The sequence below is a fragment of the Protopterus annectens genome, chromosome 9.part0 (assembly GCF_019279795.1).
Source record: "Protopterus annectens isolate FY-2018-M chromosome 9.part0, PAN1.0, whole genome shotgun sequence".
NCBI lineage: Eukaryota > Metazoa > Chordata > Ceratodontiformes > Protopteridae > Protopterus > Protopterus annectens.
The window spans coordinates 609,283,160-609,304,091 of NC_056743.1; positions in this window are offsets into that span (position 1 = coordinate 609,283,160).

Here is a 20,932-nt window from a genome sequence, read left to right on the forward strand (position 1 = left end):
CTGTTTTGATATGATTACTCAGCATACCTTCCCTCTGTAAGGTTCTCAGCCTCGTGCTTCTCTCCACTAATGGTGCTTCCAGAGTTTATCAAGAGTCACTCAGACCTCACACTATCTCCTGTTGTGGCTGTGAAGTACTCAAGTATTCTGCATTCTGAAATGTTGCCACCATTTCTAATTGTAAGCTCCTTGCTTTGTCCTGCATTCATTCCCTGCACTTCCCTTATTTCATCTTGAAATAAGTTTAGCTTTGATGTCTCACTGCCATCACTTCTTAGTAATTTGCCTACCCTATTAATTGTTTTAATCATTAATATTTTTGTCACAAGTTTAAATGAAGATGCATAGGTGAAGCTGAATATATCTAGGTATGTTGTGCTCAGTAGCAGAGCTTTTTAGCTGGCTGTGACTGATCTACAACCATCTGGACATACAAGCTGATTTAAGTATACTTTTTTTGCACTCGCTCTGTTTCAGTGATAGTTAACAAAACTGTACTGCATTTATTTGTTTCATGGAATATTGTGGTCTCTCTCTCTGCTGTTTGTCAGAGCTAGTTCAGCACTAAAACTGTAAGTCAGCTGGTTTCATTGGGGGTTGTTTTACGTTTGTCAAGTTTTGTTTTTATCATATAGTCTGGGTGGTCTATCCTTTGTCTTACAGTACTGGTATAGTTACATTTCTTTGCAGTTGTACTCAGTAGCAAAGCTGTTGGCTGGCTGTGACTGATCTATAACCATCTGGACATACAGGCTGATTTAAGTATACATTTTTACACTTGCACTGTTTCAGTGATAGTTAACAAACTGCACTGCATTTATTTATTTGTTTCAGTGAATATTAATTAAATATTGTGGTCTGTCTCTCTGCAATTTGGTTTCCCACCCTCACTCACTAGTGTTGTTGTAGTCTTAAACTTGCTAGCTTTGGAACTGCTCGACCCAGACCCATCTCATTTGCTCACTCAACTGAGTACAGATAGTGCATATGGGAAGGACAACTCCCATAATCTCTTAATCTTGTTCTGTTTCCTCCCTCTCCACTAAAAAAAAAAAATTACACTTTTTTTCAGCTGCTTTTACTGTAACTGTGTTCTACCTACTTTATTACTTTATTTTGTTGTTTTTTGTGGTCTTAAGTGTTCAAGTGCTCTTATTCTGCATCTGTTACTACTTGTTAGTAGCCTGACTAAATCTTTCTGCTATTCTAAGCATCTTAGTTTTGGTTTTAGCACTTGTGCTTCAGGCCAGTTATTTCACGTTTAAGGTTTTTGTGGTCTACACTTTTGTGGACAAACCCTTATCAAAACCCACTCTCCATAAGTATGCCAAGTATTCAGAATACTATGCATGGACAATTCCCACCAGTTTCTCCTGCCAGCCTGGTCGACATGGGCACACTGAGACAATGTAGCAACTGCCTCATGTTCATGGGCAGTCCTCTTCTCCAAGCACATAATTCTTCTACGTGGCAGAAATGCATCTACATCAGTAACCTGGAATCCATGCTGTCTTGCACCACATTCAGTACTCCTGACAAAGAGGAGATTGCCATCACAAACAACACACCACCCACATGACATGGCCAAGCACAACACACATCTACCTATGCAGGAGTCCTCAATAAAAACTTACCTAAACAACAGAGAACCCCAAAACACACTCACAAACATTCCACACACAAAACAAACACATCACACACAGTAGACAACAAACCAGTGTCTTACAAACACAGCCCATTAGGCATAACAATAAACTGACGCAGCCCATAAGGCATAACAATAAACCAAACATACTAGTCATTGGTGACTAAATAGTGAGACACACCGATGTCCCCCTCACCAGTCTTGACAAGGAGAAGATCATGGTCAGTTGTCTGTCTGGTGCCAGAATCTGCCACATCATGCATGCTCTTAAGTCTCTCTACAAGTGCAAGTATGACACTGTCATTGTCCATGTTGATGTAAATTACTTGAGACGTACCTCCCTGGACTATATGAAGAGAGACATGATTGAGGCCTTAGAGTATGTGTCCCAGGCAGGTATGGCCCTAACCCTAAGCAGCATCCTACCTTCACCAAGAATGATACCTCAATACCAGCAAAAAATAATCGACTTCAACAATTGGCTTAGTTCCTGGTGTCTAAGGGGATCTAGAATCTGTCTGCCTGGGATGACATGGTTGACAGGCCTTGGTTTTTTTGCCAGAGATGGCCTTCACCTGTCACTCCTGGGGTTCCAGATCCTGGAAAAGGCTGTTGCCTCCCCTAGTGTGCCTTTTGTAGGCTATGTCCCAAATCTTCCAGCATAAAAGATCTGTTCAGAAAGCAAATTGAAGGTCATGCTGCTTAACGCTAGGAGCCTTAACCTGAAAATGCACTCACTGGAGGCTCTCCTCACACTGTATGATGCCAATGTCTGTGCTGTCACAGAAACTCGGTTCAAGGCTGTGGAGAGCATCCCTGCCTCACCAGGCTATACCTCATTCCACACTTTCTGACCAGAAAACAAGGTCTGAAAGACTAAGGGTGGTGGAGTCTCCATCATCATTAAGGACATGGACACCTCCAGACTGGTTTGCCAGCATAGCAAACCTGACTTAGCCAACCTGTCAGAGCAAACTTCACCCCTATCCACCCCAAAGGCCCATTTGACATCCCCCGTTACTTGTCCCGCACCTCACATCTCCATAGGTCAAGTGTTAAAGGCCCTATCCAAGGCAAAGAACACTGCTGGACCTGATAGTATCTCAGGCTGTATTTTGGCATCTATATCATGCTGTCGAAAGACTAAAATGTCTACCGGCAATATGATCATAATGCCATACATCTAAACTGTTCTTGTGGGGGGCTTCATCCCCCCCTGCTAATTATATATACCAACTCCGAGATCACACTACAGTGAGGAAAGGGCATATTTCCTGATCCTCACTGTACCACGATCCCGCAACAACACTCTCGATGTACGGCATTTACAATATTATTGCCGTTCGACATTTTCAAAATTCAATAATATGAAGTAGACCCGTATTCTGCACCATCTCCAGCAAGAACCAGCTTCAACATTGAGCACCCTATTCAACCACAGCCTAATTACAGGCCTCATTCCAGCAGAGTGGAGAACTACCATTATCATCCCCTTGCACAAAGTTGGTGCCACTACTGACCCAGGAAACTATCGCCCCATTAGCTTGACAAGTCTGATCTGTAAAGCCATGGAGCATATTATTATGGATCTCATAAACAAGGACATAGTCAATCTCTTTGCACATGACCCCACCCAATTTGGATTCATCAGGGGCAGATCTTGCTTGTTGAACCTGGTTGACTTCTTTGAGACTGTCACCAAGGCCCTGGATGAGGGAAAGTCAGTACATACAGCTTACCTTGATTTGATCAAGGCCTTTGACACAATCCACCACTCAGGCATCATGAAAAAGCTAACACAACTTGGTGTAAATCCCTATCTTGTCAGGTGGGTAGCCATCTGACTTTCCGATATGACCCACATGGTCAAAATAGGTACCACCACCTCTGACCACAGACCTGTCACTAGTACTGTTCCCCAAGGATCTGTCCTGGTACCCCTACTGTTTGGCATCTACTTCTCAGAGGTCCAGGCATAGACTAAGGGTGTGTGGCTGACCAAGGTTATGGATGATTGTAAGTTGGGTGCTGTCATTGACTCCCCAAATGATGTTAACATACTACAAGAGGGTCTCACAGCAACAAATGACTGGTGCCAAAGCCATGGCATTAAGTTAAATGCAAAAAATGTATTATCATGCTATTCAGCAGAAACACAGCCCATACTGATTTACCATATCAATGGCAACCCCCTAGGCACACAACCTATGGTGAGAGACCTGGCCACTCAAGTTGTTAACAATCTCACATTTGACCATTATGTAGCAACAGTGGTCAGATACGCCTTTTACTTGGTTCATCTCATAAGTAAAAGGATTGCATCCAGAAAAAAAGTTATTACCTTGCTGCACACCTCCCTCATTAGGCCTATAATTGAGTATAATGACCCGTTTGATATGTATCTCTCTAAACACCTGCATCGACTGGAAAGGCCACAGAAATACCTCAAAGGGAATCTATGGCCTCCAACACCTATCCTTAGCAGACAGACTGAAATCACTATCACTCTACTTGGTATCGTACAGATTGCTCAGAGCTGATCTGTGTCTCGCTTACAGGGCAATATCGGACCCTGCACTACTACAGATGCTGCATATCCATAAGTCTAACTCCTCGTGCATTACCCCCTTGAAAGGCCTAAATCTAATATGCAACATCAACAACAAAACCTGCCAGAGAGAGAGGTTTGTCTCCCAGAGGCTGCCCCGTCTCTGGAATAGACTTCCCATACATTTCAAACAGAGTACCTCACTGACCTTTTTCAAGCACAACTTTGATGATTTGATGGGAAGTCATGAATTTGTCCCAGGGGTTCCACCTTAGTCCCTCACTGACAGGCGTGACAGGTGCTAATAAGGTTTCTTTTTTTGGGGATAAACTCTTGGCTAGGCTTGTAAGGACCCCAGGACCATTAGCCTGGTAACCTCCTATGGTCCTATGTTTTCTTCTGCTTTGAAGCTGTGCCTCATTTCTTAAACTATTTATAAAGTATCATGACCATTTTAGCAAGTGCCACACAGCAGTAACAATAATACAAACCTGTAATTAGAACATGCAGTTATATTAAGGCGTTTTCCTTGGTTCCACCATCTTTTGTCTTTGCTGTCTTTTTACTAATGAACTTTTGACTCTCTTACCTTTTTGCTTTGACTGTTTGACGTGCTGTGTTGGCAGTGTAGTCATCATATTTGTTTATGTCTGTGTCTGTGTGCGTGGGGGGGGGGGGGTTCATGAAGTAAGAAGCTATTTGTTGCTCAGTATTACAAGACTTATGTCCTTGTGTATGACACACACTTATGCTAAATGTAAATGCATTAGCTAAAGCTGAACTATATTGAGGGCTTCTCAAATAATATAGTCAGTTTTCTAATATAGCCAAGAAAATGAACAGAACAAAGTTATTATGGTCAAGCAGTTTAAACTTTCCACCCAGTCCGACTCTACCACATCCACTTATCAAAGGCTCTACTAGTTAGTTGTTTGTTAGGAATTAACTACCCTGCTGTTATAGGGTCAAGGGATCCACCTATGCTGAATGTAACCCATGTTCAAGTAGTGATCAGGCCACACGTGGGCTAGCCAGAGAAGAATGAATTAAATGGCAGAGGGTAGTAGCTTTTTTCTAAGGGACAAATTTGTGACTAGGCACTGTGATGATCACTCCTTGGTTTAAACAAAGTGAGTAACACTTGCATGTCTATCAAGAGTAGGTGATTAGTTTCTTACTGCAGTATGATTCAGAAGAACATTATTGTACAAGTTACTGTCATTGTACATTCCTGGATAGGGGAGAATATGTAATTTAGGCAGGGGAGTTTGATGATTCATACACAGCGACTTTTATATGGTAGTCACTGCCTGTCTTCACTTTGTTCCCATTTTGAGGAATTCATATTTGCATGCCTAGTTTCCACTTGTCCAAAACTACTGTCTGATCAACTGACTTTCTCAGGGTCACACAGTAGGCATATAAGGGTGGAAAGATTCAAACCTTCTATCCTTGCCTCAGGAAGCAGTTCATTAACAACTCAGAGCTTTAGTCCCCTGCATTACCTACCAGACTTTACAAATGTATAGGAATCCCTATGACAAATAATGATATCACTGTATTATGTAAGTACTTAAGGAAACAAATGGGATAAATGAAGGCAGGAGGTCAAGCGTGTGCATTAATCAGCAGGCATTTCTCAATGCTGAATGCTGGCTTGCACTGGAGCTCAGCTATAGCAAAAAATGTCAAGGATGTCTGGTCAATAAAATGAAATAGTGTGATTGATGCAGAAAATAAGAAAGCAGTAATTCGATAAATTCAGTAAGTTATCTTACCCAAAATGTATGCATATCACACAATGTATTTTTCCTTTCTATAAATCCAGTTATTTACATTCCTACCATATGTTATATTAATTGTGCTACTTGGCAATGGCAGGCACTGAATAATACTTTATTTAGAAACTTCATAATTTCAACTGTTTACAATTATGAAAGGAGTGGCATTTACCTTTAGTAAGCATGTTTCTGTGGTTTCCATATGTTTATTTATTTTATTTTATTTTATTTATTTTACATTTGCTAACTGGGAAAGTCCACTGGACACTGGTCCTTTTTCAGCATAGGCCCGTGGAGAAAAACTCCACAAAATAACAAAGTTGTTGTAGTAATACATAATAATAGTGTCAACAGTATATACAATAATTGGGAGTATTCACAGAAAGAATCCATCGTTTGTTCTGTGACAGTATTAGTGATGTCCCCACTCTGGGTCAGCAATCAAGGGGCCTGGCACTGGAGAGAGATGTTCACTTGGAACAAAAATGGATATATTAAGTACTTCCAGATGCAACTCTCTGCATCAAGCACAATTTCTCTTAAGAGCACACAGGGAGCACACTCAGTCTGGGTTCCCCATCTGTCCGGATGCCCAGTAAGACTCCCCACTGGCACAGCTGTCAAAGCCAAGTCCTCCATCACCCTCTCTGTGAAACCACTGCTTTGTGTCCCTGCTCCAAGTAGCTGACATACACACACACACACACACACACACACACACACACACACACACACACACACACACACACACACACACACACACACACACACACACACACCTGGGAAAGGCTGGCACAGATTTACTAGCTATCCCACCTTCTGTCCAGACTATAAGGTAGTTACACTGCCACCAGACACCCCAAAGTCAGCTATTCTAAGCCTCTTACAAGGGTACCCAATTATCCTGAGTGAAATTAATATTAATACAAATTATAGTGTTTGACCAATGCAGTGAGGCTTCCAGGAGTGGCCACAGTGTCACCAAATAGATACAAGTCCTCTCAAAGTTTGAAATATTCTTTAAAGGACCAGCAACAATGAAAAGTTTAAATATATTGAATAATAAGTAATAAAAAAACACGAAAATGCTAAATATCTACTTACAATAAACATCAGAGTTTCATATCACAGGAAATATTAAAAATACCATAGGTAGATAGGTTCACACAGTTACAGAAAAACACAATACTTAACTAATCTCGTTATATTTTCCTGACTGATCTAAAGAATTATTACCTGGTTACTTATGAGAGCAAGTCAAGATGAAATAGGTGGGGGTCCTTCCTTGTCAGGTTACAAAAACAGACTGCTCTGAGACTTCAGTCTCACATTCTACTAAAATATTATTTTTAGTGTTGGATTACATAATGAGATCACAAACATCTGGTCATTTGACTTCTGGTTTGCATGCTTCCCCCCTTGGCTAGAAGCTGTCAGGATTTATCACAAATGTGTCAATAATACAAACACATAGAACCTCGCTAAGATTTGCTGCAGTTCCTGGAAGTCATAAATCAATTTCAAACCTATACCCTTCCAGAGTAGCAATTAGTTCATCCCAATGGCAGTGCAGGAAGCTTCCTCATACAGACTTTTTGTCTCGGGCTGCATTGAGAATGGTAAGATACAATCTTTAGGCCTAGAATTTCTTACTATTTTCCAAAGTCATGTGGATTGAAATTAGCCTCTTGTCTTCCAGTATCCTGTGTTACAGTATACGCCATTGAACAGTTACAATAATACATGTAAATTTCTTCCTCTGTCCAGCGGAACACACTGCTGATACATTTTTAACACAAGCAACATTACAAATGTGTTGTCAACACAAGCATCTATACAAATCAGTTTTATATTCAAATAACATATAATTCTTTACCAAATTCCAACTAGCTGTGCTGGCTTATGTTACTCATCCACTGCCCTACTTCTCCTGACATAGCTGGCAGTACCACGCATTGTCACAGTATTTTCATGTTGATATTATGACTATGATTCCTCTATGATTTTATGATAGTCAAAATGAATATCTAACGGAGGATGTGAACCAGATTTTATATAGTCCGGTTCAATACTTCTAATGATTTTCTTTTTTAATTACTGTTTATTTTGGCAGTAAATCTACAGAGCATATGCCAAAAAAGTTTTTTTTTCATGATTTACATACGTACACACAACTCATAAAGTTAGCAATTAGCTGAACAGATATAACAGTGATATAATCATTGTGTTTATCTGTGGTTACTGCATACACATGGAATGAAAATGCAGCAAATTAAACTGAAAGATGGAGGGAATTTGCCAAAAAATGGCAAACTGTAATATGAAGTGCAACAACATATTTTATTATGATAAATCTACTACCTGATAAAAAAGTCATGTGATTATTGCCTGCAGTTTGCTCATCACAGCAATGAAGTGAAATCTGTTAGTGTTACGTTCTCCAGTTCTACAACTGCCATATTTATGTATGGTGTGGCAATGGTGCAGCACCTCTTTATGTCAAGTCAAATATTTACTTAAAGGGTACATGTTTAGTCATGTCATGGCCCCAAATATCCTCTTACCTATATGTTAGCCAGTTTTAGACCTAATGCATATGTTTGTTTTTTCATAACCAGTGAAGTATTATGGTGTTAACATAACATGTAAGTAAATGGAGTTTAAATGTATAGTTTTAAATCCCACATTTAGAAGCAGGAGTATGGGGGACACATTTTGAATCATGGTAGGATTACTGAACAGAAATCATGATGTTATGGTAATAGTGCAGTATACCATGTATATAAACTACCATTGCATGGGATATCGCAGGATAATGTCAGTGAAAGAGCATCAGCATTATCTGGATAATTAAAATTTAAAAAAAAGTAAAAGGTAAAATATTTTAAGAAGGTAGGAAAAGGTGACTTCTCTACAGATATGTAAAGTAAATGGCTTGGGCTAGGAGTGTAGGGTTTCTAGTACTATTCTGCAAAAAGGCAAGTGCAGTTTTTCCATATTTTTTCTTCCATTCCCTTCAAAATGTATATATTTTTTATTTCAGATTGCTTGTCCAGGTCTTTAGGTTTTGTACGTAATGCTTTATTTTCTGCTGTTCTCTTGTGTTTGTGAGGGAATCTGGTACATGTATACATAGCTGAAACATTTGATCACTCCTTTTACATATTACTATGTTCTTAGTTGTTTATGACATGTCTGAGTTCGGAGCTCAAGAATACCCCATCTTGATGACTAGCTCCCATAAATAAATTTATCTCAGTGCAACAGTTCTTTTTATATATGTTTAACATACCAACTTCTCAGTTATAGTTAATGTAAGTATTTAAAAATCTGTATTCAGTTTTTTTTCAGTTCTACTCAGGGGATAGAGTCATGCAAGGGAGTTCAGGAACAAGAAGTGATCTAATTTCCTAAGAAGCATTGTTAGGCTGCAAGCCCTTTCTGCCTTTCTCTGTTTTATTACTCCTACCATTAAATCACAATCGAGATAAACATTTTAATGTGCCAAAATAATCTAACATCTTTGACTGTATATTTTATTTTTCAGTTTTGGTGAAAATTGATCAACTCTGAGATCTGAAGGTTCTGGTAGTGCTTTCTGTAGAAAATTTGCTTTAACCTTTTTTTCTTTGCCTTCCAATAACCATATTGAATTCAAATTATTTCTCCAGGATGACATTTGCAATTCTTCTAATTTTATTTTTGAGGACCTTATCTTCAGTGATTTCTTGTGATTGTGAGGTTACCTTGTAACTAGTTGATCTAATGTCTGTTGAGACTGAAAGGTTATTGATGCCATCCATAATAGCCATTGTCACATCATTAATTTCTAAGGCATATAGTTCATAGTTCATAGACTAGTACTAGGCTAACTGCCCCAGTGGGCCATTTTAAGCCTAGCCAATTACCCCATGTGAAAATCAAACCCTGTAGCTTGTGTTTACAAGGCAAATACCTTAACCATTAGACCAACCTCCCACCCTATGTTGTAATCTTAGTGTTTAAACTTAACAGATAAAAATCTGTTGACACCAATGAATGTGATGGTGGGAAGATGCTATGGTACTTGGATTTGCTGGACTGCCTGTACTAATCTTAACACCACCGGGGAGGTATAGTCTCCCAGTCCATAGCACAGGAACCAGTTAGGTAGACTGTAAAATCCCACTCACAAACAAATCACTTAACTCATTAAGGGAAACTTGGTCTCAAAAGCATGTTGGAAATGAGCACTGTTACTCTGGTTATGCGCCTATTTCAGCCACACCAAAGAATAGGCTTCACTCTAAATTCCTACTAGATCAAGGTTTTAGACCTAGCTATCCAGGCCCCTTTCCCCTTCCCTCTCCCCTCTCAATCTGTACTTTTCTCACTACAGTAACTGAGCTTTGAATGAACTATTACATTTCTCTGTATGTGCAAGCGCACACACACACACACACACACACACACACACACACACACACACACACACACACACACACACACACACACACACACACACACACATACACACACACACACACAAAAGACCACTGGCAGTACTTTCCAATATACTAAATGTTGTTCTGCCTAGCCCAAGGTGGATTGCTGTTACTGCTCAAGATTACCTGAATGGAGAACTCCAGTTACTGTTTCACTCTTGTAAAGTAAGCCAGATATCTGTAAAATACAAATAGTAGCATATAGCAGAATAGTCTGGCCAGTCAGAAGTAGATGCCAGTGTCTAGTTACAATTCATAGTAAGTACCTCTTATTGGTTAATCAGTAAGCAAATAAATAAACCACAGGCTTTTATATGTGAATAAATAAAAAAATACTTAAGAAAAAAGTTGGGTAGTTCAGTTAAAAGTCTTTAACATACAGAAAGATATTTATTGATACAGGAAAAACAGAAGTAGAAGTAGATATCTTGATGAATAGCTCCCATAAATAAATTATCAGAGTGCAACAGTTTTTTATACATGATTAACTTATAAACTTCTCAGTTATAGTATGCTTAAATATTTGAAATATATATTATTTTTTTTTCAGTTCAAGTCAGGGCATGTAGTCAGGCAGGTGGTTTCAGAATCAGGAAGTGATCTAAATTCTTGAATGGCAGCCTCTGCTTAAAATGAAGAATCTGTTTAACTTATTGAATCTTTACTTGCTAGAACCAACTGAAAAAAAAATTGTTTGAACATATCTATACTATTTGAATTTTAATTCCTTTTGTAGATTTTTATTTAAATTTTCTCATAAAAAATCACAAATTATGTAGAAACATCAGTTTTATTTTCCATTTAGCTGGTCTGCTGCACATTTTATAGTTTGTTTGGTGAGCTTGATCAGAAGAACACACTTACAAGCTATATATACTTGTTATATATTCTATAAAAAAAAATTCCAAGTCTCATACATCTTATTTATTTACTGAAAAAAAATGCACCAAAGGTTTGTCACATGTTTGTAATTTGCATTTCTGTTAAAGGACCTCTAAAAGGACAGAAACAGGTTTATATATAAATCTCACACTGAAATCAAGAGCCGTACTGGAGTGCTCATTGGTTCTGATTCTGTATTTTAATAAACAGACTGCTCCAGCTTTAAAGATAATGTAAAATGTATTATTTTTTTTAGTTTAACGTAGTGTGTTCCCCAGGCTAAGGCTGAACTGGGTCCAGTGGGATCAGTGGTCTGGCTAACAAATTCAGAATAACAAAAATATATTTTATTATATTATATTATTTTATATTAATGTAAATGTCCATAGTTATACATATTGAAAACATATTTCCTAGGAACAGAACATTTCCTTTTTATACAACACACAGATGTTTCAATGTACAGAATGCTAAATATGGAACTATTGCTTCTTTCTATGTATTCTCTGATTAGTGCCATAACAAAAATGGAATGCAAGTATTTTTCATATAGGGCAGAAAGCTTCAGATTCTGTATAACTATAACACTTTTTTTGCTTGCATAGCTGGACCATTATTACTCATTTGCTGTATAAGATATGTATTTGATCACTGCATGATTATTTGGGTAGTAGTGAGCACTCTTGCTACATGTGCGTCCTGTTTAAAGAGAAATGAAAATTCTTTACAGTTGTGTATCAAGGCAATAAACAACAGTTTTAGGATTTTTATATTGCTTTTTTTCAAATTATTTAAATAAATAATGATCCTAAGGTGATTACTAGGCCAGCTTTTATCTGTTGAACATTAGGTATAAATACTAATTCAGAATTTGTCAATCTTGTAGTAGTACAACTGACAGAATTGTTCATCACGGGTACTTTTCAGCCATGGCCCACACCTCAAGGACAAGGGTAAATGTAATCTACACACATGTGCACGCACACACATTATATCAGTTGTGTGAACTATCAAAACTACAAGCACTTAAATCATTGAAAAAAGATTCAGTCTAAAAGTACAGCCATAGGTGGTTCATTTGGCAACAAGTGATACTTCCTGGTCTGGTGCCCCTTGGTGCCAGGTTAAGGAGGAAAAAAGGTGCCTTCTCTGACTTGGCAATTTAGAGAAGCACTGGGTCCTAATGCCCTACCACCTCATGACCTAGTACTCTGCTTTAGTCTGATACTTTTTCTCCTTCTCTCATAGATATATATATATATATATATATATATATATATATATATATATATATATAAGGATCTATATGAGTTCGTCGACAGGTCATAAGAACGGCACTCACTTCTTCGACACGACATCATCGACCGTTCATAATATCGACAGGTCAGGTATGCGATCTTCCCCCTTGCAGGACCCATGTTAGCACTTGTTTCTGTGTTAAGGTAAATTGTACAGAGTCAGGTAAACCCTACTCGCATCAACACAGAAACAAGTGCTAACATGGGTCCTGCAAGGGGGAAGATCGCATACCTGACCTGTCGATATTATGAACGGTCGATGATGTCGTGTCGAAGAAGTGAGTGTCATTCTTATGACCTGTCGATGAACTCATATATATATATATATATATATATATATATATATATATATATATATATATATATACTTTTTTTTTTTTTTGCAGTGGGGCATGCCCCACACACCTGCTGCTATTTATATGTACCAGCACAAGGAATGCACTGCAATGGGGTAAGGGAGTATGAGAATCTTGCACAATCAAATAACATCAAATAACATCTAAGTTTGAAAAGTCAGTTTTCAAACTCATTTGTCGATATTTTAATCACTCAGTCACTCAAACTTTTGATCGTTTAAGTACTTGACAAGACCACATATATATATATATATATATATATATATATATATATATATATATATATATATATATATACATAAACATACATATATACACTGAGAGAGACATTTTTTTTCATAGCCAATCAACCACCATGCTTCTGGAGGTGGAAATAGAATGGAGTACATGGGGAAAGGTCACCCAGATGCATGCTGAAAATGCAAATGCCATACAGTGACTGGAAATTTAGGGTAGGACCCTGAACCCTCAGGTTGTGAGACATAGATTTTAATCACTCAGCCACCAAAACTCAGGCTTTTGCTAGTTCAACCAGTAAAATATCTTGAGCATTATTTATGTGGTATATGAGCAGGAAGGCATACATGTCACTGATGTATGATAAAACAGATTTCTAAAACTGAAACCTTAGAGTTAGCCATCTTTGAGAGGTGGGTTGCAGGCAACATAACAAAAGAACTTTTTTGGCTACCCTTTTCAGGCAACAGGTAAGAAACCAGCACTTTGATCTGTAACAAAAAGTCAGTAGCTTTATTGCAGGGTCTATATTAAATAGTCACCCGCTTAGATTGTCAAACGTCTAAACATTGACAACTTAAAATCGCAAACAGTCAATATTTACTTAGCTTTCCTATGCCACAATATGAGAGTCTTCCTAGCAGAACTAAAGCATTTTAATTTGCCGATATGTCTTTATTTCTATAGGAAGCATAGTGTCCCTGACTGACAGTACAACTTAATTGAATTTCTGGAAGTATGTCAACAAAAAATTTAATTATGTACTTTTAAAATGGCTACCATATTGGTTTGGAAAGTCAGTGTATGTAAATGCATGCATGTAAAACACGCATGGCAAAAATAGAGTGTAAATTTATAAACAGTATTCCTGCAGTATAAAAGAAACCCATTAACCATTTACTTTGGACAGTCAACACAATGATTCTGTCCCATCTGCTTGCATTTTTACATCAAGAATACAATTATGAAGCAATGTACTGAAATATGAGTTATCTAACCGTACTTTAATAAACATATAAGATTAAATGGTTAGTGGTAAATGGTAGATCTGACTCCAAACTACAGAAAATCATACCATTTGAGAAATGTATCTTCCAAGACGAGTTTTTTTCTCTGAAAGAATTATTTTTGTACTGGTGCTTTAATTTTCCACATAATGCACATAGAATAAATCACAAAAATAACTTTTAAACTGCCACAGCATAGAAAACATGACAACAAATAAAACAAAAATTGTTTGTTTGTTTGTGTCTTTCGGCTTATCCCGGTTAGGGGTCGCCACAGCGGAACTCCGGTCTGCTAATGATTGGTAATGGATTTTTACATGCCGAGTTACCAGCCCTGATGCACAACCTTCAACAAACGCATGCCCCATTCATGTATGCCTTCACACAGAAGACGCTCTAGCTAAGAATCGAATGGGAGAATGTCTTGCATCTTGCTGTGAGGCAACAATGCTACCGCAGCACCACCACTGCAGTCTACAACAAATAAAACAAAAATATGCTACACAAATTTGTCTTCATCCCATTTTCTTTTATAGTCTTAAGTCTGAAGCCACTTTTATTAATAAATGTTATACAGAAAGTTTGCAGGTTTAGTTTACCTATGATTTGGAAACGCCAAGTGCAGAGTTAGGTAAGATGAATTAGAAAACTCCAACATTCAGTAACAAGGATGACTTTATAAAGATGGCAGTGGAGCAACAGATGGTGTTGACACCTAACAGCAAGAGGTTCCCAGTACATTTCTCAGCTAGTGTGCCTTCTCTGTGGAGTCTGCATGTCCCGTCTGTGTTTGTATGGCTTTCCACGGGATGCACTGGTTTCCTCCTACATACCAACAATATGCAGTACGTAGACTGGACACAATAAATTGGCCATAGATGTGAGTGTGCATGTGAGTTTATGGTGTGGAAGAATTACTGTGGCAGGGCTAACCACCCAGTAGTGTAATCCTTCACTCTAGATGATTATCACTGTTGAAATGACACCCCTACCCCATGTGCAAAAATGATAAAAGGGTTGTGGATGGAAGGATTAATCAGGATTTCTTAAACTGTATGAATTACTTTAAAATATCTCACCTTATTCTCTGTAAACTAACACCTGTCTTCATTTTGAACTGCCATTTGATGCACTTTAGTTTCATTCAATAATTCTGCCACTTTGGAATTTTGTTGATTTTGTCGTGGGAAATAAATAATTTCATTTCATCTTTCCTGTCACTCCCAATTTTTTTTTTGCTTTTAGAGAATAAATTAGTTTGTCTCTGTCTGTTTTTCTCTGTCTCTCTCTCTCTGCTAATACAAACCCTATCTCATTTTGTCCCACCTTTCTGAACTTCTCCAGTCATCTCTCTCTTATTATGGAGAAACATTTTTTAGAACAGACCCTAGATCTTTGAAGGATGGATCCCTGATTAAGATCAAATTTCTGTAGGTCAGTCACTAGTGGAGCCGTGGAGGGTAGGGTAAGATGCAGCAGCATTTTGTCAGCTCACTCAGAGGGGGACAGTAGGGACCTTTCCCTTATTTAGGCACTCACACATTGATAGGGCAGTGTTTCTTGATTGGAAGACAGATTGCTGTTAAGAATTATGTTTATGGGGGAAGGGCTGGAGATACATAGGTACTTACAAATATTTCAGGCATGGGCAATAATGCCCTTCTAGCCTGCCAGTGGTTACCGTTGTGTGTGGTGATGGTGTAACATCTGCATTTCCACCCATTTATGGCAGTCCTCCCAGTGAAAACACTTACAGAAGAGTGTAGACACTTACTCCAGAAATCGCCATTCCCTTCGCAATCTAACTGAGGTAGTCCAAGTCCTGGGAGACATAAAGATTGAGTAGTTGGAGCAGATAGCAGCAGATGGTTATATGGAAGATATACAGTGGAAGGGCACGAAAAAAAAAAACAATGTTCTAGAACAGTACATAGTGCTTTAGATGGGTGTCATATCTGTCAAAGAAGAAATATCCCTACCAAACTCAGAACACACCATCTTTATGACTAAGCACAAAATCCCATGTAAGAGTGCTGCTGCATCAGATATTAGCCATCAGTGGTTACATCCCCACAACCCCATACACAGACTCACATGCACACGCTTAAGGAATAAACTTGTAAGAAAACCCTCTAAAAAAAACACTTGTTTGCCAAAAATCCCACTGAATGAAAATTGACTTCCTCCATCAGCATGCATGCCTGTGAATAAGAAATGGCACAGTCCTGTGCTCATGACCACAGCAGGCTGGCTGTGGAGGGCAGTATGAATGAAGGCAAGAACACATCTGAGCATGTGCACATTTATGCTCATTTGATTCTCCGTTTGATGGAGTATTGGGCTATTATGTCAGACGGCTGACATTTTCCTGCATGTCCTCCTTGTGGTCGCGTGGGTTTCCTCCGGGTGCTCCAGTTTCCTCCCACATCCCAGTGACATGCAGTAGGTGGATTGGACACTCTACATTGGCCCTAGGTGTGTGTGTGCATGTGTGTGCCTTCTATGGGAGGTTTGGCGCCGGGCTGGCAACTCGACACCGTAAAACTCCACTGCCAATCATGAGCGGACAGATGATCCACTGTGGCGACCTCTAACCGGGAAAAAACGAAAGAAGAAGAAGAAGTAGAAGAATACACTAATAAAATGGTATATTAGTAATTTTACCACTAATTAACCTCCTTATCATAATCCTGGTATGTCTTTAGTCAGCTTTCTTTTACTGCTTATTTTGTATTGTTTTTATTACTCGTTTTGGTGCCATTTGCAAAAAATTACATTTTTGTTCATCTTGACATTTCCAGACATTAAAGGAGTTCAGCTGCAGTTTACAACTCTGCAGTACTTCCAATAATAACCCATATTTTTGTAGTGTATGCCGTTTGGGGGTCATTTAATTTGCTAAGTGTTTAGTGAATGTGTATTCAGTAATACCACGTCTGAATAGCTTGACGCTGAGAATGCAAGTCTATGGATATTTTTTTTGCCAGCTTTTACTTCTCTCAATATATATTTAATATGGAATTAGTAATATATAATACAAATTATAGGGGCAACAAAATACTTTAACATTTCTTTTATTATATGTTTTTGACTCATAACATTGCATAAAGTAAGGTTTATGTAAGTCATTTGCCTGTGGTGTCAGTCAATAGCTGTTTGGATAGAGGATGTCAAACAACTGCATTCCTAAGTGTCATAGTTTATCTCCCATGCACTGCAGTATGACCATATGTACCTTGATGGCTATGTAATCTGTTGCCTAGGTTACCAACATGCAATATGCTACAGCAAAAGGATGACTCAACGAAGTGTGGTGAATTAATGAGTTGTCGATACACAACTGCTTAGTTTGCCAGCTTACAGACTTGATCTTAATTAATGCATAACCACTGCTGTTCTAATAACTAATCTCTGTACTTTTATTACATCAGCTAGCTTTCTCTTAGATATTTTTTATATTTTTTTTTATAATGTCTAGCTTTTGAATGTGTCTAACGGAATATTGCTGTAGTGATTCGACTGCCATGGGTATTTCCTTCAGCTGCACTATACACATCAGAAGCAGCTTCTGCTTTGTGTTATTTCCATAACTGAGAAACACTAATCTACCAACTATGAATCATGCAGAATATGAGAACCCAGTTCTTCAGCTGCTGACAGGAAAGACAGAGCACAAGAAAGCAGTGAAACAGTTGCCACTTTATATTGGATGCTGTATATTACAAGGAGTTTCTGAGACTCCCAAATTCAGGTGTTGGTGTCCAAAAAAAATTAGCATTATCATTTTCTGTCGTTATTTTTTTTCTCATACTCCAGTGATTCCAGATCATGTCTGCTGTTTCAACATGGACTGCCTCTTATTCATGACAGTAACAGAGTGCCACTTTTTAGGAAAAGAAAAGGTCACTCCTTTCAGTCCGATTGACTGTACACATAACTTGTGTAAGCATTCCTGAAGAGGAATGCGCTCCCAAGTGAGACGGTCCATGACTCAGTGTCTGTTGGCAGTGGTGGGTGTGTGAGATTGGTATAAGTGTGAGACATCAACAGGACAATGAAGTAATGATCTGAAGAAGCATCCCCCATCAAGAGTTATGAATTTGAGATTGTGTGGCAGACCGCACATCAATTCCAACTGAGCAATCACCTACCAGTCAGTTTCTTTACGAATAATAATTACATTTTGTAACAAATAACTTGTTTTATACCTTTTTTCTCTAGTCATTTCTCACAGAGCAGTGCAGGATTCCACTTTGGTGCCTCAATTGTTATTATTTTCCATACATTTTATGGAATGAATATCTGTTTCAGAAGAGATAATTTTGATACCATAGTGTACTTATGTAGACTTTGCAATTTGTTTATCATCACTTAATGTACCAGCTGCATCTGAGTTTAAAAAAATATTTCCTGCCTTTTGCATTTACATTGAGGTGCCATTTGCAATGGGAACAACCGCTTATTGTGCATGTATATCCTTAGTCTGCATTTGTTATTTATAAAAAATGAAGAGTTATATTAATGACCCCCCTCTCAGCTAGCTGACACATCTGCTGCTTCTTCAGCAACAGTGAGAATTAGCTGAGAGAGGCCATGATTTAAGCAACCATGGTTCATAGGTTGGTACTAAGCTATCAGCCCTAGGGCCTATACAAGCCTAGCCATAACAATTCCCTGGCTATTTCTTCCCACACTATTTACTTTCCTGGACCCCTGTCTAGCAGGGCAACTGATGTGATCCCCGGGGTGAATTTCCTTTCTCCCATCCAATCATCAAGGTTCCTTTTGAAGAGGACCAAAGAGGCACTCTGCTTGACATGTATGGGCAATCTATTCCAGAGTCTGGGGAGTCTCTGGGTCAGGAACCTATCCCTCCAGCATGTTTTGTTTATTGTGATGACAAGGTTTAGATCCCTGGAGTGTGTGGCTCTGAGGGATTGGGATTTCTTTAAGTGTAGCATGTCCAACAGCTCTGGGTTTGACATGGCCTTGTATGTTAAGCAAAGATCGCCTCTGAGTAGATGATAAGCGACAGAGTGTAGCTGGAGTTTTTTAAGGCGGTCAGTGTAGGGCATCTGCTTTAGGCCTGTGATTCTTTTAGTGAGGTATTTCTGTGGCCTTTCCAGTTGTTGCAGATGTCTTGAGAGGTACATACCAAATGGGGCATTGTATTCTATAATGGGTCTAATGAAGGATGAGTACAGTGGGACAATGACCTCCTTTTTTCTGGATGAAAAGCCCTTAGTGATGAGGTGTGCCACATAGAAGGATTTCCTGACTGTTACAAGGGAAAGGGGGAATGCAACTGGCTATTTTTGATTGGTGCTTCCTCATTCCGAAAGGGAAGTTACCATGAGGCAGCTCTTCTCACTAACTCTGAAGCATGGGAAGTAGTTTCCCTGACTTTGACCAGGAAAATCACACCTTCTCTGCTAACCTCTGAATGCAGGTAAACCTCTGCCCTTATGATTGGCAAGCAGGTCAAGCTCACCCTTTCCTCTTATGCCATGCCTGGCTTTTCCGTTGTTATGGCTGATAACTGGATGATGGCCTTCTAGATTTTAGTTAAGGCTCCATCTCTCTGAACCACAGATCCAGGCTAATATACATTTTCATAGGTTCATAGGTAGGTAGTAGGCTATCGGCCCAAGGGCCTACGTAAGCCTAGCCAACAAGGTTCCCTGGCTTATGCCACCCAAGAAAGTTATTTTCCTGTGCCACTGTCGAGCAGAGATACAGAAGTGATCCCCGGGGTGTATTTCCTATTTCCCATCCACTCATCAAGATTTGTCTTGAAGAGTGCTAATGAAGAAATTTGCTTGACATACATGGGTAGCCTGTTCCAGAGTATGGGAAGTCTCTGGGACAAGAATCTATCCCTCCAGCATGTCCTGTTTATTGTGGTGACAAGGTTTAGGTCCCTAGAGTGTGTACCTTGGAGGGATTGGGATTTCTTTAGGTGTAGCATGTCCAACAGCTCTGGGTTTGATATAGCTTTATATGTTAGGCAGAGATCACCTTGGAGTAGGCAATATGCTATGGAGTAAAGCTGGATTTTTTGGAGACGGTCAGTGTAGGACATTTGTTTGAGGCCAGTAATCCTCTTTGTGAGGTACTTCTGTGGCCTTTCCAGCTGCTGCAGATGTCTTGTGAGGTACATTCGAAATGGGGCACTGTACTCTATAATGGGTCTAATGACTGTCGAGTAGAGAGGAACAATGACCTCTGTTTTCCTGGATGAGAACCCTATTATGATGAGGTGTGCCATGTAGAAGGACTTCCTGACTACTGTGGCGATGTGACTATCAAAGAAGAGACTACTGTCCACCTGGGTCCCAAGGTCTCTTATTACACATTAGGTGTTTAGATTGCTGCCTATGTGGAAGTTAATGGGTACAGAGTTTTTATCAAAGGGGATGACACTACACTTTTTGGCATTGAGCTTGAGGCCATGGCTCTGACACCAGGCATCTGTCGCAGCGAGGCCCTTTTGTAGGATGTCCACATCATTTGGGGACTTGACTATGGCTCCTAGTTTGCAGTCATCTGCGAACTTCATTAGCCAGAGGCCTTCTCTGTTAGCCTGTACTTCAGAGAAGTAGATACCAAACAGGAGAGGTCCCAGGATGGAACCCTGTGGTACTCCACTTGTCACTGCTTTGAGGTCAGATTTGGAGTCTGCAACTTTTACAGT